Source organism: Tauraco erythrolophus, chromosome 11, assembly GCF_009769465.1.
Source record: "Tauraco erythrolophus isolate bTauEry1 chromosome 11, bTauEry1.pri, whole genome shotgun sequence".
Classification (NCBI taxonomy): Eukaryota; Metazoa; Chordata; class Aves; order Musophagiformes; family Musophagidae; genus Tauraco; species Tauraco erythrolophus.
In genome coordinates this window covers 19,839,703-19,862,601 of record NC_141475.1, presented here as the reverse complement: position 1 = coordinate 19,862,601, position 22,899 = coordinate 19,839,703, and positions in this window count along the sequence as shown.

The window sequence follows — 22,899 nt, the reverse complement described above, 5'->3', positions numbered from 1 at the left end:
CCTGGTGTGGGGTCAGTGGCTGCTCTCCCCCCACCCAAGGTGCACCCATCCCCGGGGGATGGTGATACCTGAACGAGGACTGCGAAGCTGCCTGCTCCTTGGGGGGCACGGGGAGCTGATCCTTCCCAGGGGGCAGCTGTGGTTCACACCCCGCTGATGGCTGCGGCAGCACGGGGATGGTTGGGGCTGGAGGGCTCCTTCCAGGGACCACAGGTGAGGAGTGGGAGGAGAAGCTGTGCCCGGTGGAAGGGCTTGTTAAAAGGCTGGGGGGGAGCACAAAGAAATTGAGGGGGGTTTCTCTGCCGGAGATCTCCAGGTAATGCCGAAGCAAAGAGTAACGGCAGTCCTCAGTGCCACTGAGTGCCTCAATTTCCCCAGCCATGACTTACCCGGTCACAACTCACTGTAAAATACTTCCCGCGCCTCCCTGCCTCCGCGAAGGGTGAATAATAACAGTTTGTGGTTAAAATATTACCCTCAGATGATAATCTGTGGGACATAGTTTATTTACAGCAGCTGTGCTGGGAGTGGGGGACCTCTCCGTCTTCAGCCAGAAGTTGGTTTGGATTCGTTGTACTGGCTCCCGTGCCACAGGGAGAGGGATGCTGTTTGACACAGGGGTCTGCCGGTGCCGCAGTGGCTCCCTGAAGCAGGCGAGGTGCAGGGAAGTGGCTTTTACCATTTGCAGTAAGAGTGGTTACCGTGCTTGCAGACAGAAATTATATCGGTGAAACCTCAGCAGACGTCTCGCCCAGATAAACAGATCATGCTATAAACCGAATTCATGCAACAGTCCCATTTTCCCAGGGCCGTTACCTTCCTCCGAGGACGGTGGTTCCTCAGGGCGGGGTGAGCAAGATAACACTGGGGCAGGGTTCCAGCCTGGCTCTTGAGTTTCAGGAGAGATTTGGGGACAGACGAGAAAAGTCTCCTGCAAGTGGGTGGCAGTGACGCAGGGCAGAGCGATGGTATTGCTGGTATGTCGAGCACCTTGTTTGTTATACCTCGGACATGTCGCAACAGCGCTGGGTTGTGTAATGGTTTCCAGGAGATTTTCCTGCTTTCAGCTTTCAGGGCTCTCATTCCCAGGGCTCAGTTTCTGCCAGAGGTGAGATGTGATAGAGAGAACGAGTTAAAATCAAACCCTGCTCAGGTGGGGTTTTGCGTGGAGATACCAAGTGTGTAATGGAAGAGAGGGAGAAGGAAACTTCTGCCTTTCTAAATCGTTTCTTTCCAGAGAACTCACGGTCACGGGGTGAAAGCCGGGTGCAGTTTCCAATCTCGGGAGTCTGATGCTTCTCCATTTTGTGCAAGTTGTACGCGCCGACACCAGGCATTTTACTCACAGGGGGACTGAAATATTTCTTTCTAGCACCAATAAGAGGTGGTATTTGACAAATGGCTTTGCCTCCTCACCACAGAGGCTGAGGATCCCATGATCCAGCCCAAGCACTTCCGCGGCACTCCTCCTGCCCCCGCCTGCCTTCCCCCTGCAGAGCCCTCGCCCTCCCCAGGCCCAATTTCGGCACATTCCTCCTGTTACCTTTGCTCCTGTGTGGTTTTCCACTCCCTTTCCTCCCTGCCTGGGATGGGAGAGTTTGCACCAGGCAACACCAGTCCCCTTCGTTGCTGCAAGGTGCAAGCGCAGGGAGAGCTCCGCTCCCCGCCGTGTCCCCAGTTTGGGGCTCGGACAAATCCGCAGAGATGCCAGTCAGCAAACGCCAGCTCCTTGCTCGGCACAGGCGACCCAGCAGTTTCAGAAGCTTAAAATATTGCACAACTTGGAAGAATTATCACTGGGAAAATTGCTGCAGCACCCCAGGGAAATTCAGCTCTGCACCACAAACGTGGAGGCATTTGAGCTTCTCCTTGAAGCGGCTGCAAGAATTTCTCAATTTGGCCATCTTCGTTTTCCGGGACCTCATTTGGCACATTGGCTGAAATCTTCCTGGCCCGGGTTGTGCCCCCAGCTCCGGGGGATTTTCTTATTTTTGAAAACTCCAGCTAAATGCTGGCATGGTTATAAGGAATTGAGGGAAGATCTTAAAATGGAAAATGTTGGGCAAGCCCAGAAAGTGCTGGAGCACATGGCATGGTGAGGAGAGCCTCCTCGGTGGCGACCAGGCTCCCTCATGCTGCCGGCTGCCATGCTCAAGCTGGGAACGGTGCAGATGGGGTCTGGGTGTGGGAGGATGCTCCTGCCCCCGCTCCCACCAAGCACAGCACATCACGGGGTACAGCAACCCCAAACCTGCTTCCCAGTGAGTTTCTCTGCAGGGAGTGACAGAGGGGATCTTTCTGGCTCACCAATGCATCCAGGCTCCTTGCGCAGCTGGGCATCGACCCTCAGAGGATGAGTTGCACCACATTGCTGCGCCCGCGGCAAGGTCCCCTCTGTGCTTCCCTTGCAAAGAACGACATAACCTGGAAGCTGTTGGTCTCTGGAAGCAATTTAGCATGGGACGTGGCTATTAATTTAAATAGATTACAGAAATTTGAACTAAGCTGCATATAAATCTTCTGATCGGCTCTTTGGGCTTTGGTCTCTGTTGTTTACACTTTTTTTTAAAAAACAAAAAATTGTGTTTTATTGGTTCCTGAAGCTGTGATGTTTTGGTCGGAGCTCGCCGCTCCCTTTCTGGGTGTGGATGGCAGTCGGCTTTGCTCTTCCACACATATCACCTTTCAGAGCTACTGTGAGTAGGACGCAGATGTTGTTAGGTCTCAGGTAAAGCCATCAAAGGTGGACGTTCAATCAAGTTTGACATCATCTTCCACCTGAAGGCAAACGGGTTGGTTTTGATTAGCAGCCCGCGGGGCCAAGCCTAACCCGTATCAGAGCTGCCGCTGCTACTTTACCTGAACGGCAAAACCACAGATGGTAATTATAACGATAAGTGCTTACAGATTTCCTAACAACAAAGATAATTTGTTTGCTCCATGCCTTGTTAGAAGGGGAATTTTGTTCTGGTGACTGGGTGGTTTGCGAATCAGCCATTGCCCTTTCACCCCTCCGTCCCCGACTTGGCTGTTCCCCCCAGCACAGCCGATAGATGTTGATCTGACAAGAAGGGTTCTGCCGAGGCTGGTCTCCGCAGCGGCCGCGGAGACGCCAGCCCCGTTCAAGGAGCCGTCCTGGCCTGGTGGGGAGGGGGATGCTGTGCTGATGCCCCCCAGGACAGCCCGGGATGCTGAACAGGGGGGTCCTCCAGGATGAATCCGCCCTCTCCTCACTCCACACTTGTGCATGCATCTCCTGGGGCGATCGGGGTGAAAACTTCCTGCTGGGCTGCCCTCGAGCCTCTGAGCTGCTGCTGCCCATCTGCAGCCGGGTAAAGCTCAGCTGTGTGCCCCGTGTTTGCCCCATCGCCCCGCCGCGGTGGGTGACAAGTGGGGTGCGAGTGGCCAGGCTTGCGCCTCTTATTGCAGAAACTGCTGCCAAAAGTCGTGGCTTTCCTCCCGGCTGAAGGTGACCCAGCATCCCAAGTCTTGGGAGGAAAAAGGGGAGAGCTTGTCACTACTGATCTCTGACAGCCAGCGGTCTCTCTCTGGCACTGGAGAAGGGCTACCTGTAAATTAAACCAGCTGGAGCCGAGGACCATGGGCTCACCAGCAGCCCTGGCCTACATCCACACCTGTTCCCCGGGCAGAAAGCCCGTGGGTCGGCTCGGACCTCGGCTTAGCGGCGACCGAGGGCAGCATCTCGCCCATCGTGCAGGCAGGCAGATAACAGCTTTGATTTCTGGGTCTCACTTTAATTATAATGGAAGGACGTGGCTCGTTAAGTGCCCGCTTTGCTTTCCAGCGATCCCTCCTGGCTGCCAAGTGTGCTGGGCTAACAAAAGCGTTCCTCTCCCCGCCGGGGCTGGCCGCAGCAGCCCGTATGGCGAGCAGACGGAGGTGATTAATGCATGCAAGAACAGCCTGCCCAGATCCTGGTCCCTGCACTCATCCTGACACCTCTGAGCAGCTTCTCTGCCCAGAGAAACTACCCTCGAAATAGAGACCTCCTCCAAAAAACACCCTTACACCTTTATACCAGCTCATCTTTGCCTCTGTGCCCAGTACCGGCAGAATACCTGCAGGGTCTTGCCCAGAGCATGTTCCTCCTCTCCCACAGCTCGGATCAGATGATTTTTTCTGGGCCTATAGTACTTGGGGTTGTTCAAGATGGTGATATTGATCTTGTTCATATTTGTTGCCTTAATGAGTCACAAATTCTGTCTGTGAGCAGAGATGGTTTGGAGGTGCTGACTGGCTCCTGCTAACCTGACTTTCTGGAAGGGTAGGAATTTGTGTTTTCTTGGATTTTTTGTATTTTTTGGAGAATTGGTGTTTTCTTGGATTCCTAAAGGAAATTATACTAATTACAACAACCCCTGTGTCCCTGCAGAGAGCAGAGGCGATAGAATCTCCCCAAATGTCTCCTCCTGGTGACAGTAACCTTCCTACAGCCCTTCTCCTGCCCCACGGCACTGAAGGACCTGCAGTGGGCGATCTGCCAGACTGAAACATTTATGGCTGCTTTGAGACCAAATTGTTTCTGTGCTGGTTCATCTTTTGGCCGCAGATGGTTAACCCGGGTGAGCGAAGACGTTAGCTCACCACATGGGCAGGGGACTTGGTCTGCCGGCCGCCGCGGCTCTGATCTTGGCTGTGGCCAAGATTTCATTATTTTGAAATGGTTTTAATATTCAGACTACACTAATATCCACGTGCAGGCATGATCCGTGGGGTCACAGCGCGGTGCTGGTGTGGAATTAATACAAATACTCCGTGGGGTATCTCTAAACAATGGTCCCATATTAATCAGCTTAATATTAATCAGCTTTCTCCTCTGCTTCGGGTCTAGCAAAGCCCCCACTCCAGAGCGGGACATGGTGCCGGTTTAGGGACACAGGCTGTTTCCGGAGCAGCGGCAGGAGTAGGACAGCGTGCTTCTCCTGTCTCTCGGATGCTCCTCAATAGGCTTAATTTAAATATTAACTCCCAATTTGCCTCCGGGCTCAGGGTATGGAAAAAATTAGTGCAAAATGAGAATTTTTCAAGAAGCTCTGAGTGAGTTAAGCAGGGTTAGAACAGAAATAGTTTTTGACCTTAATTATGGCTTCTAATGGAAACAGTTGTGCAACTTCAGCAGTGGGGTTTGGTATGTGCAGGCAGATCTGAGCCAAGGATGGTGACGGGAGGACGGCGAGAGCTCGGTGGCCTCGGCTGCTTGCTTGCAGGAGGCTCTTGGGGAGCAGAGCTGGGGCTGGCTGAGAGGACCTTCCGCATTTTCTCCAGCCCCAACTCTGGCTCACTCCATCCTGAGCGAAGGCTTCACCTCGTTTCTGCTTCAGACAAGAATATGAGCGGCCTCGAGTCCTTCATTGCTGCGGGTGGGATGCGCAGCCAGGCACCCAGCACCTCCAGACGGAGGAGCAGAGAGAGTCTGTAATTTCCCGCTGGGATCAGCACAGCAAGTCCCAGCAGGAAGCCGAACGGTTCGCCCTGTTTGGCTCCCACCCCCGGGCAGGGGCGGGGGGAGCGGGCTGGCAGCCCACCTCTCTCGTCTCCTCTCATCTTCTCTGGGGAAGAAGCTATTGATGGTGAACGGCGACACGATGAGCTCCAGCACTGCTCCCCAGGGATAGACGATGCCAATGAGAGCTGCCGACCTGCAGAAATACTCGTTTGAAGGATCTGGGTTGCAAAATAACAACACGGCGTTAGCCAGAGGTGGGAGCGGGATGGATTAATTACCGAAGAGGAAGGACGTCACCTTTGGTGTCGGGTCAGACCTCCTCGCTCTGGAAACCTGCTGTTGTTATTCCTGCTGTAACGGGTCACTTGGCACCGCCTGGGAGTAATGACACGTGGGGTTAATGTGATTTAGAGACCTCCGTTTGGGGCGATAAACGGATGCTGGCCCTTCAAGGGGCCGGGGGTCGCCTGGCTCATCTCCTCTCCTGCCGCAAAGGCATCCCAGCTTCTCAGGCTGCAGGTCCATAGCTTGTGGCTACTGAAATCAAGTGGGATGAGGCGTTGAGTCCCTCCAGCTGCAGGGCTGGAGGAGACCAGCCAAGACCACTGCCGTCAGCAGGGCAGACTGGGATGAGGGGAGACCCAGAGGGACTTGAAGAAGGTGTGACCTCCTCCTGTGCCTGCACGCTGCCAGGAACGGTCATGGAAAATGACGGTGACATCTTGCAAGGGCTCATTCTCCTTCACATCTGCAGCGGTGCCGGGTGGGTGGGGAACAGCAACCCATCTGCCCCAGTGCGCCATGCAGAGCTCCGTCTCACACCGTCCCCTTGCCAGACCTCAGCCAGCTTCCAGCTATCCCTGAAGGTAGCAGAGTCACCTCCCAGGAGGGCCCATCCGTCTCTTCTGGAATTCAATGCAAGAAATGTGGGTCCCTTCCCAGTCAAGAAGGGACATGGGGTGCAGCGAGACCCTCCAGGCCTCCACGGGGTCTTTGGGAGTGTGTTCATGGCATGCATCCTAATTTGTTGCTGCCAGAACCAATGTCATGAGTGTTACCCTGAAGGGACCGGGGCTGTAGCAGCTCTGTTTTTGTTTCACCTCCGAGGCTGGGAGTCAGCGAGTTTGCTGATGACACCAAGCTGTGTGGTGTGATGGACATGCTGCAGGGAAGGGATGCCATCCAGGGGAACCTTGACAGGCTGGAGAGGTGGGCCCATGCGAACCTCATGAAGTTCAACAAGGCCAAGTGCAAGGTCCTGCACGTGGGTCAGGGCAATCCCAAGCACAAGTACAGGCTGGGCGGAGAATGGGTTGAGAGCAGCCCTGAGGAGAAGGACTTGGGAGTGCTGGTTGGTAAGAAGCTCAACATGAGCCAGAAACGTGCACTTGAAGCCTGGAAAGCCAATCGTATCCTGGACTGCATCCAAAGAAGTGTGGCCAGCAGGTCAAGGGAGGGGATTCTGCTCCTCTACTCTGCTTTTGTGAGATCCCACTTGGAGTACTGCATTTGGCTCTGGAGTCCCCAACTTAAGAAGGACATAGAACTGTTGGAGCAGATCCAGAGGAGGCCACAAAGATGATCCAAGGGCTGGAGCTCCTCTCCTGTGAAGACAGGCTGAGAGAATTAGGATTGTTCAGCCTGGAGAAGAAAAGGCTCCAGGGAGACCTTCTAGCAGCCTTCCAGTACCTGAAAGGGCTACAAGAAAGCTGGAGAGGGACTTTTTACAAGGGCATGGAGTGATAGGGCAAGGGGCAATGGCTTTAAACTGAAAGAGGGGAGATTTAGATTAGATCTAAGGAGGAAATTCTTCACTCTGAGGCTGACGAGGCAGTGGAACAGGTTGCCCAGAGAAGTTGTGGCTGCCCTATCCCTGGAAGTGTTCAAGGCCAGGTTGGATGAGGCTTTGAGCAACCTGATCTAGTGGAAGGTGTCTCTGGCCATGGCAGGGGGCTTGGAATTATATGATTTTTAAGGTCCCTTCAAACTCAAACCATTCTATGATTCGATGACCTTCAGTATCCCAAAGACAGGTTCTGCCTCAGCAAGAGCAGAGGGACAATGCTCCACTCTGGGACAGGGACCAAGGTCAAGGTTCCCCCAGGTGCTCAGGGCCTGGCAGCCATCGCCAAGGCACGTGCCTTTGTGTTTTCAGCTCTCAGTTCTTGAAAACACTGGGAAACCTGACCATTTATTTTGGTCCTCAAAAGGGTGCTGGAAAACCCGAGCCCCAGTGTGGGGGGTTGAGCTATTTGGAAAATTCAGGCTTTGTCGCTGAAGATGCAAACATGTTAGTTCCCCTCCGCTGCCCGTGTGTCTGAATAGGCTGCAGAAATAAAGCAAGTGTTTAACATGCAGGAGTTTAACCCTTTCAAGATTCCAGTTTATACATAGCATTAGCTAATATAAAGAATCGTTCAGCGCGTTTTGACAGCTACTGTTTTAAAGTTCTTATCACATTTATTTCTTTTATCGCGGTTTTTGTATTGTGTGGTGAAGATTCGTCTCTTTCCTTGCCTAGTTTATCTATAATTCAGGACGTTTTTACACTTAGGTTATAATTGACTTTTCCACACTGCAGCAACTCAAACAATAACTATTAATATTCAGCAGTCTATAGTGATAAAGATTTCCATTTACTCTCTTTTACTTAACCGTGTGAATATACGGCATCCTATCTCACGCAGTTAATATTGAATTCATTCATATTTACTCTCCGTTTTCCTGTGTAACAATACTGAAAGAGCGAGCGTTGCGTTTTGGGGACAGCTGACTCCTGTGCCTGTTCTCAGCCGTCCAGCCCTGCTCTCGCCAAGGGCAGCTGGCACCTGCAGGTCCCAGCAATGTCGTGCTGCAGGGTGGCCGTCACCCCGAGGGTCTTCCTGAGGCTAGTGGAAAAGTTGCTGAGGACAAAGCACAGCATCTCTGCCTGTCTCACTTCCAGGAGCAGGACCTGGGTTCTGCCACCAATGAGGTTGCTGCATCCGCTGCCTCGGGTGCATGCAGCTGTAAAGCAGTTGTCTCAAAAATCCAAAGGGATTTCAGCTGGAGGGCTGCGAGCTGAGCCAGGGGGCACGGGGACGAAGCCACGAGTGCATCCTCCCTGTTGCCCCCACAAAAGCTGGATGCCTTCATCCCAGTCTCGTGGGGTCCTGCATGGGACCTTCCGGAGGGGCTGGCAAATAACTGGTGCCATGAGCATGGGGAATGCTGCCCCAGGGAGATGCCCTCACCTCTCTTCATCTCCCTGCTGGAAGGTGGAGCGTGCCGTGTGGCCAGGCAGCAACCAGCTGCAGAAACTGGCAGCGGGCTCAGTATTAATTGCAGCTGTGTCGAGCCGTTGTGACCGAGCTCTTCCTTGTAATTATGAAAAATGTCCTGCACAGGGCAGAAGTGGCAGGGCTGCTCCCTGCTGCTTGCAGAGAATGACTTTCCCAGACAGCTTTCCTCCAGAAACGAGGGGCTCTTCATGCTCGCCCCCAGCCACCCACAGAGCGGGGCCGTTCCCACCGGTGCCATTGGTGAGCTGTTCCTGCGCTTCACGGCTAGTTAAGGGCTAGTGGGGTTAAACGGATAGTCCATTAATCTCGGCCCCGCCGAGGTCAGAGCCAAGGGACACACACGCGGCGGGTGATTTATTGCCAGCCCGGGCCCATGCCCCTTTCCCGGGGCTCCTGGCAGAGCTCCCCAGCACAGCAAGTGCTTGCCAAGCACTGGCAGGAGGGACAGTGTGCCAGCAAGCCGCTCCCCAGGAGGTGGCACCTTGGGTATTTCTGTTGCCTTCCCCCCAGAAGGGCTGTTCTGGCTGCGGCCGGTGCCGCTGCCGCCCTGGCTCAGCCCCAGGGAATTAGCCGTCTTGCAGAGATGCTTCAGGAGCAGGACTCCCTGCACCAAAAGTCTCCCCCCAGCCACCTCCACTGTCCTCCCTGCCTCAGTTTCCCCATTGCTAGATGAGTTGCAGCCTCACCAGCCCCGGTGCCTATTGCAACTGATGCAAAGCCCAGCCCGGCACAACGGAGGGCTCCCGCGCCACCGGAGCAGCCGTCCCCAGTGCGCAGCAGGTGGTTTGGAGCCGGACGGTGCTCTGGGGTCACCACAGCCAGCGGGAGCCAGGGGCTGTCCCTGCGGCACGTGTGGCGATGGGTTTCCCTCTTTTTTAGTGTTCCTCTTGGCCTCTGATCAGAAGCGCACACTATCTGCCGGTTATTAGCCTGCCTGCTGCTATCTGCCCCCGGAGCAATCACAGGGTGAATGAATAAACACAACAGTGTTTAGCGAGATCTGAAAGGAGATGGGATGATAATTTCTTCGCTGCAAATTGTACGCGCTCGTGTTTTCGGCGCGCTGAAGGCAATTAGAGCAGAGCGGAGCTGGCAAGATGAGGGGCGACGCTGAAGAAGCCGCGACTATGGAGTCGTAATAACAATTTAGATTCGATTTAGATACAAGCGGCTACAAGTTGCGTCTCAATATTGAATCAATTGACACAGACAAATGATTTAATATGGAGGCATTTGCGGGAGTGGAAGGAGAGGGACCAGCCTTTTCGAGACGGCCAGGTGGGGACAAGCGGATGGGTGGCTGGGATGGATGCAGAGCTCCCAGCGGCACGGAGGAGAGACGGGAAAGGGGGATCCTGCGGGGAACAAATGGCTTTTCTCGCGGCTTTTGGCACTCTGGGCCGGCTTACGCTCGGCATCGATTGGGGAGGTATTTTTAGAGGCAGTCTGGTATTTGTTAACCTTCTCATGCAGAGCTGAGCTCGCTGCTAGAAAGCATGTGTGCGCGCACGCGTGCAAAAGGCAGGGGAGATCCTGCCAGAGATAAAAAGTAAGTAGCCAGCCCCAGCCAAAGGCCGGGCACAGCTGTATAAATACGCAGCGGTCCCCCTCGCCCCCACCTCCTCGCGGCGAGCGGGGCCGGTGACACTGGAGAATGCTTTGCTGTCATTAGTTAATTGAGCTGCTGATGTTAAGAAAAGGTTATGTATTTCTCCTGGTAGTTTTTCTTTGTAAAACTCTGACAGGGATCTCCTGCAATAGCGGTGGCAATGCCCCAGCTGGGGAGTCGGAGTAAATCTTCCCTATGGTGAGGATTTTTTTCTTTTCTTTTCTTTCCCCCTTTTCTCCTTTCCGTGCAGCCGTGGCTCTGCAGAGGAGCAGCGATCCCCGAGCTGCCCTGTGCGCCTGCCTCCTGTAAGCGATACCCCTCCCATCACCCCACGCAGGGTCTCCCCGCTGGCCTGGGGACCACCAGCAGCACAGGCCCTCCACCTCCTTACCTGTGCCAGGAGACAGCCCAGCAACTGACGCACGGTGGCCAGTGTCCCCTTGCAGCCGGGCACACAGCACCCAGGAGGGGAAGGGGGACCCGATCCTGTCTCTGGTGCTGGAAGCACTGCAGAAGAATTGCGGTTTGCTGGGGCTGCTCCCATGGGGGCTGAGGGGCTCCACTGAATCGTACACACGTGCGCGGTGCTGCCAGCGTGGTCCCCGAGCACCCACGGCCAGGCTGGCGCCATGAAACTTATTTCCCTGCAAGCGCTTTTAACGCACTTCCCTCGAGACTGAGTGCCAGCGGCCTGGGAGGCAGCGTCCCCCTCTGCCCGTGCTCTGAGCCGTTCTGCTGGGAGGTTTTCCCGGAGGGAGAAGGGTCTCAGCTGGGATCCCTGTGAGTGGTGAGGCAGGCTGCTGTGCGGGATGGTTCCAAGAGAGAAACGGGGATGCGGGGGGTCCCAGGGGGCTGTGGTGGGCTGGGAAGAGCAGAGCCCCTCATGCTTTCCAGCCCTGGCAGAGGAGGAGGTAGGATGGGGTTCGCTGTCCGTAGGTGCGAGGACGCACTCACTGGGAGCACAGGGAGGAGCGCCTCGCCTTCACGCTTTATGGTCGCTTGAATCCCCTGCGCGTGTGCAACGCGACCCAGGCGTTCGGCTCCTCCTGGGGACGGCGGGACCTGCTTTGGCAGTGATTCACCCTCCAGTGGCCGTGCCCGCGCAGCTCTCAGGTGTTCACAGCCACATGAAACAGAGGGTGTCATTATCCGCCCCCTCGCAGCCGGGGTGCCGAGGCAGAGGAGCAGGCTGGGTGAGCTGCCGCCCGGGACGGCTGCACCCACGGCTGACAGCAGCTCCGGCCATGCCACACGGCATGGCCCGAGGGCTGGCTGCCACGGCCATCCTCGCCCCTTGCTGCCAGAGTGGCCGCCCCCGCCCCACCGGGACCCACCGGCTCCGCATGGAGGGGATGTGTCCTCCCGCAAGGGCCAGGAGGGAAACAGCCCGGCACGGCGAGAGCGTAGAAGAGCACCAAGCCCAGGAGATTTCACCTGCACTTCTCCCATGGGGATGCTTATGCCGGTGTAGCACATCCTGCTACAGCTCAACCAGTTGCTTCCTTCCTCCTCTATATTCTGGTTTCCACCAAGTCTGCCTAAAACTCAGTGCTTTCATTCCCCAGTAAGCCTCCATTCAGCCGGCTCAGCTCCTGAACCAGGAGGTCACTTGGCAAGGGACGTGCCAGCGAGGCAGCACTGTGCCTGCCTTACATGCCTGTATCCATGCAGCCATCCTGGCCGAAGAGCACAGTCTTGTGAGATACCCACCATAAAACCAGGACCGAGGTGAGGAAAATCCAGTAAGAGGTCGCCGGGGGCAACGTGGGGATGATGCACTGCCGCGATCCCACACGCCGGTCCTGGCACCTCGTCTCTGCAGGATGAAACGTGACCCCAGGCAGTCACCAGGTCAACGACGCGTCACCCTGCCAGGGTCGGAGCCTGGCCCGGCAGTGGCTGTGTCCACGGAGGAGGTCACTGACCCCGGCTTCCCACCGCAGGCTGCCGCAGGGAGGTCACCGCGGCCCCCTCCGCCGACACAGTGGTCGCTGGCTGCTCCTTAATTAATCCCAGGCAAAATTAATCAGTTGACATCCGACAGCTGAAGAGTGGATGGCAATCGCTCTGGGGCTGCGCCTCCTCCGACCGGCAGCACTGGACCCATCCAAGGGCCTCTGACCCTTCGGTTTTGGAGCCAGGGGCCGTGCTGGCTCTGCCCGGCGCTACCGTCACGCAACCTGGCAGGAAGCAGCTCTGCCGCTTTCTCATCCATTTGCTGCCAGCCCCAGAGCTGGATGATGATGCTGCTGCAGGTATCCCAGGGTCTGTCCCAGTGCGGAGGGATGCCTTAGCAGGAGGTGCTGCGCAGCAAAGAGCACTATGGCTGTGGGTTAAGCTCCTGAGAATGGTGATGGCAAAATGGCTCCAGTGCGCCTGGAGAGCATTAATTCACACCGCACAGCCTGGTTTGCTCGCAGACAAGGCGGCGGAGGGCTGAGCCCACTCTTCTCAGGACCCTTCGTACTCTTCTCGTCCAGCAAATGGAAGAAGCGTGGTCCTGGCAATGCTTTGGTTAGGTGGCACTTGACACCTAGCGAGTGTCTCCCTGGGGACTCCAGGAGGGCTGCTGGTGGCAATGGGTGATGTTTCCCACCAGTCCTATCGTGGGGGTCTTTCTTGCAGTGTGGTCACCCCGAGCACAGCTGAGATACAGCTGAAATTTCCTCGTATTGTGTTTGCCAGTCTTTGTTCCCAAAGGGAAGAGGCTTTCCCACCAGTGCGGAGCAAATCAGTCCTGGGACTGCGGCGGCAGCGGTTTCAATGACCGCACTGCGTTCCCCTCATGGCAGAGACGATGGCTTCCCTGACTGTGCCTTCCCATTTCCCACTGCCTTGCTCCCTCCTCCTGGCCTGAGCCTTTAATCCTTCCCCCGCAGGCCCTGCCACTTTGGGTTGCTAATCACGGTCAGTGGATGCCGGAATTAACGATCTGATCCAATTGACACCCGGGAATCCGTAATGAGACTCCGCTTTAGATTAATCAGTCATTAGGCCGAAATGCCAACACAGCGCCTGCAAACTATTTGTCTTTACTGCCATGCTTTCTTTTTATTTATTTCATTTAAAATTACTCCAAAAAGGCTCAGCTCTTCCCCTTTTCCGCCTCGGGAGAGGAGCCAAGAACCCCAGCGCCAGGTGCTGACCATCTCCTGTCCCTTACAAGCAGCCCTGGATGCTGCCGGCTCCGCTTAGCTGCAAATCTGCTAATATGGCACGTAAAAAGAGAAAAGTCCAACCCGACCCTACGTGCAAGGGCCAAAGGTTGTTACAGGAGCGGGCACAGACCCTCGGTGGTGCGAGTGCTGCAGGAGGGTGCCAAGGCTTCTGCTCCAGCCCTGGCTTGCGTTTTGCTGGTCTTGGAGTGCAAGGGAGGCTGTGCAGCTGTGGGGTCCACGGGGCCCTGCCCGCAGAAGCGATGGCAGCAGCAGATGCCCCCTGCCACACGTGTCACCCAGACTGGGCTGCGGCGCGGACTCAGTGGGTGCCGGTTTGGAGGTAAGGGTGAGAGCAGCTGGGGTCCAGTTTTGGTGACCTCATTGCTGCAAAGGATGTTGGAAAGCAGTAATAAGATCAGAAATAGGCTGAAGTACGCAGTGGGGCTGAGCTGCAAGACCTGCTTACCGTGAGAAATTTAAGGATCCCAATCGGTTGATCAAAGGAGAGGAGACCTGAGCTGCACCAGGGGAAGATATCTGATAGCAGAGGCTTCTCCAGCTTAGCAGGTAAAGCAGGATGCCACAGTCGGAGGTTTCAAAGGAGGAAAAAAAATAATTGGATTCAGGCACAAATATCTATTTGGGACAGGAATTAACCGCTGCAGCAAGGGAATGCTGTGGGTCCTTCAGGTACAGGGTCCTTCAATCTGTGTCACGCAGATGCAGAGGTCTAATTTCCTACACCCGCTCAAGGAAACGATGGGAAGTTTTCTCTGCTGCGTGCAGTACAGCACTGATAGCTCTGAGACATGAATAAAACACATCCAGTTCCCAGCTCTTTCACGCACACCTTTTTGGAGACGGAGCGGGTAGGAGCAGGGTTTGCAGCGTGTCTCCATGGCTCAGCCTGCTCGTGCCTCGGTGCCGGTACCCTCCTGCCAGAGAGCTGGGCAAATCTGATGAGGCACCCGGGGTCAGACTTCATCCCACGCAAGTAATTTCTGGAGCATGCCTTGTTTTCAGCCAGACCTTGCTCCTTTTCCTGGGGAGCTGCAAACAAACCTCACTCGGCCCACAGGCAATAGCAGCCGATCCATAAACCACGTTACCAGCAGTGCTGCGGCAGGTTGGGAGGGTGTGGGGATCACGCTGGGGAGAAAGCCTGGCTGTGCCCACTACCCTTTGGAGACCAGCAGGAAAGCAGAGGGTAACATGCAGCCTTCGCTGGACCCCTGTCTCCAGCCTCGCTGCCCAACACTGAGCACGTCTTGCTGTTTCTTCTCTTTGGCTGCTTTAAAAAGGGGGTTTCCTTCTCTGCAGGAGCTCAGCACCCTTCAGGAGCAGGGCCGTAGGTGGGGGTGCACGTGGGTGCTCTTTCCCCTTGCCGCCCTGGTGCTCCCCTGGCTGCTCCGTGTTCAACGTGGCAGCACGGCATTGCCAGGCAGAGCCTTCACCCCGGAGCGCCGGCGCTGAAGGGTTTCCCTCTCCCCAGCAGCTGCCGGAGCCACCCCCGGGGGCTGCACCACGCAGCATTGCAGCGCGGCTGGACCCCCTCCACAGCTGGACACAGCAGACCTCCCGCAGTCATCTGTAACAATGTGGGGAGGGGGAGACGGGGGTGTAACAGGCACGGACAGCCCCCCCTGCCCCTGCAAACCCCATCTCCCACCCCTCACTGATCCCATGCAACACCCCCTCCCCACCCACACCTGCGGGTGTCAGCCCTGGGAGCCAGCCTGGCTCCAGAGAGGTAACCCCCACAGCTGTCCTGCACCCCTCCATTACGAAAGCCCCCTCTTGCAGCAGCAGCAGCCCTGGCTCGCTGCCCGCCTTTCCAGCCCCATCAGCAGAGGCTGGGAGCGGGACATGCACCACGCGGAGTCCACCATGCCAGTCACCCCCAGGGCCAGCTCCTTCCCTCTGGCCGCTCCAAGGGGGACGAGGGATGGAAAGGTGCTGGGAGCTTATTCAGGCTTCTTGCTGGAGGAGGGGAGTTTATTGGAAAACACCTGGAATCTATTAGGCCTGGAATATGGAGTCAAGGTTTTGCCGCCTGCAGGCAGCTCAAGTATAAATAGCGGCAAAGGGTTTGTTTTGACTACTTTAAATTGTGCAGGTTTCGTGCCCTGAGAATTGGGAGTTTGAAGCTGCTCCTAACGTAATAATCCTCCCGCTTCCCCCTCCCGCCCCAGCGGCCAGGAATCTGCACCTTGTTCTCTTCTCCTTCTCATTTCTCTCTTTGTTTGACTATTTTCCCTATTTCCCATCTGTTTATCACAAAACTCCCTCTTCCTGGAGCCTCCGGGAGTCTCTGAGGAGGGGAGGGTTGGAAATGTTGTTGCACACAGGGAAGCGGAGGGGAAAGTTTGGAGCTTTACAATAAAAAACAGAGAGCTGGGGGTAAAAAAAAAAAAGAAACAAAACTGAATGCCAAAACATGGAGACAGACCTCTCTGTGTGATGGGATGACCCATTGGTGATGGGGGACAGGCCCCCTGCCCCTGGGTGATGCTGTGAGCATCGCCACTGCATCCTGGCTGGGAACAGAGCAAGGAGGTTCGGTGGGGAGCCGCTGCCCCACCGCAGCCGTGTCCTCACCCTCTCCCTCAGCTGCCGCGGTGGTGGCGGTGCTCCTGCTAATGCCGCCGTAATAGAGCGGTGTGAGGCTTCTAATGGAAATGCTACATCACTGCCAGCACAGAGTCCCCTCGGTCCCGGCGCTAATGATTATTGCTACTCTCCCGCACCGATGCCACCGCGCCAAAGTGTCTGGCGGTTCCAGGCAGAGACTGATGCAGCCCCTGCTCCACAGAGTTGCTGCTCCAAATTAGACCATATATCTGCGAGGAGAAGGAGGAAGGGAGCTCTGAGGGCCTCGGTTTCCTGGAAGAGAGGCAGGCTGCCGGCATCGCCGCTGCATGGGGGCGAGGGGTGAGCATGGCCACCGAGCCACCCCAGCCTGCCCTGGCCTCCCCTCGGCACTGCGCATGTCCCCCATTGGCACCGTGCTCCCTGCCCGAGGTCGACCCTCGTGTCCTGCCTTTGGCACGGTGCCTGGCTGAGTTGCTTCTCAAAGTGTTTTGGCATCACCCAGTGCAAAGGGAGATGCACGAGGGCGCTGGCACGGTGGCACTGGCACGGTGGTGCCCATCCGGTGCAACAGCCACATGAGCGGAGCCCATGCCGAGCATATCGCAGTGGGACACACGAGAGACCCCAGGGCTGCCGTGGGGCTGAACCACAGCCCCCGACCTCGAGGGGAAGCGCCATGAGGGCCGGCACGTGCCAGGGGCCACCGCGCGCGGCGGTTAACAGCTCTTCCCCTGGCTTCAGAGGTAGCCATCTGTGCTGTAGACCTTAAAGTCAAACCCTGCTGACAAGCCATCTGGGGTGTCCAAACGACTGCACATGGTGCAATTTATTTTCCTACTTTTCCTTTTAATCATTGGTTTATTTCATTCATCTGGTGAGAAAACAGCCTTGAAAATCAAAGGTTTATGTCCTGGAAAGAGCTTGCGGTGACCGGGGTGGCTGGGCCCATCACAAGTGCAGATGTTGGCTTCTCGGCCACTCGTCGCACGTGGCTGATGGCTGAAGTCACGTCTGGGGAATCAGGGAGCCAGGAGCCCTGGCCGGGAGCCCTGGCATGGGGAATGGACTCAGGCTGCCTGGGGACAGTAACAAAACGTGAATCTGTAGGAATAACTGTGGCCGCAAACCACCCAGGAGCATCGCACGCCTACGCGGTGGGATGGGGCATGCTCCCGGATAAACCGATGTTGCCATGGAGATGGAAATTGGGGACCGTCAATCCAAAATATCCCATCATAAGACTCAAGCTCATGGGGGGAATTTCCCAGGCTCGGTTTACCCCTCATATGCATTTCTGCTCTTTGTGCTCTTTGTTCTTTTAATCGAGGTTAAGGAATAGAAGTGGATGAAACCAGGTTGGATGTGAGCTGCTCCGGCAAAGCTGACCCTGGTCCTGTGAGGTGGGATCTGGGAGATGCTCGTGGCCCCGCTCAGCCTGCGAGCAGCTGTGCCCGTCAGTGGGAATGTAGCTGTGCCCCGCATACATGTGTCCTGCTGTGGGGGTTTCTCAGCTCCCTGCTGGCATTTGCCTGCGGCCATCCCATGGGTCGGCCCTGAGGTATCGGCACGGGGCTTCAGCAGCAGGCAGGCCTGGGCAGCGTTCCTCCCGGAGCTGCTGCTGTCAAAGATAACGCCGTATCTTTGCATCGGGAATGCCCATGGAGCCTGGACAGACTCAGGCCACGAGCTGTCCCCTCCACACTGCTGGAGCCCTGGCTTTGCTCCCTGGCCTCCCAGGCTGGCAGCCTCCCAGCATCCCAGTCCCATCCTTATGGCACCAGCCGAGGGCCCCAGCATGGGGTTGCACCTTCCTTTGTTCCCCTGCACTGCCCAGCACCCAGCATCTCTCCGCCACCCACCCATGAGCACCTCAAAGTGCCCTCGAGCAGCCACACCGTCTTGCACAAGACGGCTCTGCCGGTCACCCCGCTATCTCCAGAGCAGTCTCTTCCGCTCGCCGCCAGGCTGAACATCACACAACAGCGCTGCCGTGACCGGGCCACCACAGGGCAGGAGACACGCTGCAGGCTGGGGTCCTGCACCCACCATGACTGCGCACATGCTCAATCTTGTCTCCTTTCACATGGAATTAGCGTGACACAATTAAACCATCTTGTTAGACGGCATTATTTAGTCCAAAGGAAGCGTGGGGCCGGCCGCGGGGAGCTGGCAGCTCCATGTTTCGCACATCATTATGTTCCCCTCGCAGCTTTGAAGTCGGAGAGCCGAGGCAGCTCCTATTCCCTTGGCGGGCTCCCACGCGCCGGGGTGGAGGCGGTGGCAGGAGGGCCCCGAGGAGGACGCGCGGCACTCACAAGCCTGTTCTCACTCCGGGCCATCGCCCTGCGGAGCATCCTCTGAAGCCACAGCCACATGGCTCAGTCCCCTGGCAGGGTGGCTCGTGACTACCGCCCCGGGCTGCAGGGATGGGGACATCTCCACCCGCTCTGGAAACACATCCCTTTTCCAGACGACTAGATCACCTCCTTTGACATGCCACCAGCTCCCGCAGCAGGTGAACAAGCCTCCGACCTGCCTATGCTCCGTCCCCAGGCACACCGGTGTGCTGCCCCAGAGCCGTGGGCTGGGACGGGTGCATGGGGGCCAGAGCAGAGGGCTCCCTTTGATGCCACAGGTTTATTTACAAATGACGTGCAATATCCTGTTCCTCTTAGCACAGCAGGAATGGAGCAGCGGAGGGTGCGGGTTTGCGCAGCCTGCCAGGCCTCCCCGGGCAGCGCCAGACCCAAACCACCCGTCACCTTTCCCTCTTGCCAGGGCTTATTCCACCCCTTTTTCAATCTTGCTCTGCCCTTGCTGCTCCTCCTTTTCTTTTTTCAGCGTGACTTACTGCTCCATGCTGGCAGTGTGAATCCTTTTATCCCTCTGTGCCCACGCAGCGGGGCCGGAGGAAGCTGCCTGGGCAGATGGGTCATCTCCAAGGTTAAGCAGCAACTCGGCTTCACTCCCAGCCACCGCTTGCCTCCGTCCTTGCGTTAAGGTTGACGGCATCTGCCAGCATGGCTGGCTCTGCCTTGGCTGCGGGGATCTCACCAATCATTTCTTTTAATAGAACTGGGAGGGAAAAAAAAAACAAACCAAAACAAAATGTTATTTTCACACCTCTTTAACCAGCCAGCTCATCCTTTCTGTTGGGCACTGGCTGCCGGTTGCCTACTCCACGGTATTTCGGCCCGAGCTCTGGCGCGGGTCCCGGCCGGGGCCAGGCTCTGGTGTGACCGCGGTGACTGCCAGGGCTGGCGGCGCTCGGCGAGAGGGACAGGGCAAGGGGCACCATGCCGCCGGAGCAGATCACAGCAGGGTGGGTGCCTCCATGGCCCGGGGTGCCCCGAGGGTCCCGTCCCATCTCAGGGACTCTCAGCATGTTCTTCCCTGAAGTGGCTCCAGCCCTGGCGGACCCTTGCAGGTTTTCCCCGGCCGCCGCGTCTCAGCCGCCACTGCCAAATGTTTGGGGGAAGAGGAGCCAAGTCAGGCAGTCGGGAGATAAATCTGAGCTTTCTCTGGCTGCGCTGGGACTTTGCTCGGGATTAATTGGAGGCAGCAGTCCCCCTCCTGCGCCTCTCCACCCTCCCCAGGGCTGGGGCAGCCGGGTTGGCAGCCCAGGCTGGCCGGGCTCCTCGCGAGGAGCTGCCGACATGTTTTCATCGTGAGGCCGGTGCGCATGTGTGTGCGTGTGAGCTCACCCGAAATCGCTGGTGAAGGCAGGAGGAGGCAGAGGACACGCTAAACCATGAACAAGCACAGACCGAAGCCTCTCCCCTGCGACCCTGACAGCCTCGCTCCGTGAAATATTTAGAAGTGCTTGCAAGATGTTGTTAGATCTGGCTGCTCCTGGGATTGCTTTTTTTTTTTTCCTCTGGACAAAAGCCTGGCGTCCACCTGAAGTTAAAGCTAATCTAGACAGCAGGGAAAAATAAACACCAAGATGTAAAGGAGCAACAATAGCCTCAGCACTAAAAAAGCGGGGGAGCAGGAGCTGGCTGTGGCAGGTTTATTAGCCACACAGCATCAAAAACATCCGATGGGTGTTACAAAATGCAAAATACAATCTTGGTGCAGCAGGATAAGGCACGAGGAGATGTCGGTGCTTGTCATCCCGGAGCACCGCAACCCGGCTCCTCACAGCCTGAATTAATCAGTCTGCCTGAAGCAGCCTTGCCCTGACCCCCGCCCTCACCAGCAGCAGAGAGGCTGGGAGTTAAATGCAATTTAAAGGCTACCTTTTTCCAAACGTAAAGCACAGATACACCCGGGGAAGCTGCAAGCACCCTGCAGCAGCTGGTAGCCCCTCACTGGTGCCGCCAGCTTCGGAGCAGAGAGTGCCAGTGCACGTCAAGCAACGGTCCCAGCCTGCGGCCGGCCGGCATCCTCCTCTGGTGTTACAGCAAGGAGGTAATTTCTGAAACAACACTTTACTCTTGCTTAATTATCCCACTTTATAGAAGTCACTTCCGGCGCCGAGCTCAAGTTATGAGATGCGTTTCTGAGCCGTTGTCTGGGTGCCAGGAAAGAAGAAAAAGAGAGAGAGTTATGATTGTTATTGGAGTGTTTTATTTTGGTTTTAGATGTCTGGATTTCTGTTATAAAATGTATGAACTGCAAAGGAACTTAAATCTTAATGTTCACAATATTAGCTTCTCATTTCTAGTCTGAAATAGTTACAGCTCTTCTTAATTCTCTGGGAAATATTCTGCGTGTTTATTTCTTTCCCCAAAATGTTTATGTAACTTCCTCTGGAAGCTCAATTTTTAGTTAATTGACTTTTTGTCCAGAAATTTCTTTGCTCGGTTTCTTTGTTAATATACCTGGCATTTCCAGTTAAGACCATAGCTGTGTCTGCTAAGTTCACCTGGTTTCCTCCATGTAAAATATATTGCCTAAAGGGTTTCGGCTTTCCTCGGAGCAGACCCAGCCCAGCTGCAGCTTCAAAGATGCTCGAGGAGCCACAGGAGGTGCAAGTCCTCCGTGATCTGGCGCAGTCGGAGCTGGTGCAGCCATGGGGGCACAGGTGCTGTTCCACCAATGATGGTTTTGGCAGCACCAGAACCCACTCGGATGGGGATCTGGGGGTATCGGGATGCTGGGGCTGGGGTGGGCGGGCTGAGGTTGCTCCCCACTCACCTCCATGGATGTCACTCAAGACTGGGGAGGGCAAGGGGTGCCTGGAGAACAAGGTTCCCCACCAGCTTGCCCCAGGTCCCTCCGAACGGCATGGCCAAGCCAGCCTGGCTCTCTCCTGGCTGCGCCGTGGCCTTCCCCAGCCTCTCTGCACATCCCTACCAGTATCTAACACCTTTTCGCTGTAATGTCATCTGAAGATTTAATTAAGGTGCTGTTTGTTCCCTCTCCTAGATAATTAATTGAAGGTGTTAGATAAAACCAGGCCTAACACCAATCCTTGCTGGGTCTGAACAGTGCCTTCCAGCTCAAGATATTATTGTTCCCTTTTGTTTCAGATCCTGCAGCATGTCCTCAGCCCCTGTGAAAAGGCTTATATCCAAACCAATTTGAATTAATTTTTCAAGCGAGATACCACAAGACGGAGATACTATTAAAGGCTTTGCAAGAAATCAGGGTTCATTAGAATACACCCGGCTGCCGTTCCCTCCCCTACACATTCTGCTCTTCAATAAAAAGACAAAAAGAAAAAAACAGTTTTAACTGCCAGGGCTTTGGTGTTTAAGCCAAAGGACGCACGTGGCCATGGGGAAACTGATCCCTCACATGCCACGGCAGCAAGGAGGCTCTCGGTGGTGACCTTGTACATCCTCATCCTCGGCGGCAGCAGCTCTCCTGGCAGAGCCCAGCGGTGTTCCCAGTGGCAGCGACTCCCATGGGTCGGTGCACGGTGATGCCGGTGCCACTTTAGGCAGCTGCAACCAAGCCTTGGTGGGTGCTGCCTCGTTCCCAGCACACAGACACTGCGTCACAGCTGGGGCCTGGGCTGGGATGCAAATTTTGACTCTTGTCGACTTTGCAGAGCAAGCTGCATGTAATCGCCCACAAACTCCCCAGTCACAACCCCCCCAGCATCTCTCCTCTCCTTTCACCAGTCTGTCCCAGGGGCCAGGACCACCCAAACCCAGGCAGTTGCAGTAGCACTGCCGGGCTCTGGGAACGCGGCTGCGGTGGCTGGCAGTGCCCTGCACATGGCTGAGGGATGTCTGCTCCGATTGGGTGAGGAGAGCCTGGCTGGGAGCAGCCTCCTGAGCACCTCCCTCCACTCAGCACAGTTCCCGTCCTCCTTGAGTCAGGGGCTCACTCGCTCCTGCACTGGAAAGGACCCTTACGAATGATCAAAGAAGCCGGAAAGCTTTTTTAATTTCTCCTTTAAATGGAATTTTATAAAGCGAGAAGAATCCAACAGTTGTTATTTAAAGAGGGGGCCCTACTACCAACGGGGTTTTTGCAACGAGTCTGTCTGAGAGTGCTCCCGCTGACAGCCCGGGTGCCTTTACCCTCATCATGATGCAAGATTTTTATTGTAATTAGCAGTGAGTGTCGGACAGCAAATGTACTCTCAGCACACGGCTCCCCGGTTTGCCTGCACCGCCAGCACCTTCCGGCTCCCAGGGGAAGACAGATAGTGTCTGAAGGGGTTCGGCCCCTGTTTCTTGCCTCTCTCCGGCAAGACGCAATTCATGGCATCAGCACAGCGCTGGGCTGGGCTGCTCCAGCAGCATCCAGCAGGGCAGAGCAGGGCCGAGAGAGGATGCCTGGACTGTCCCGACAGCCGGGGCGGGAGCGGGCAGGGGGACCTGTGCCTCAGGT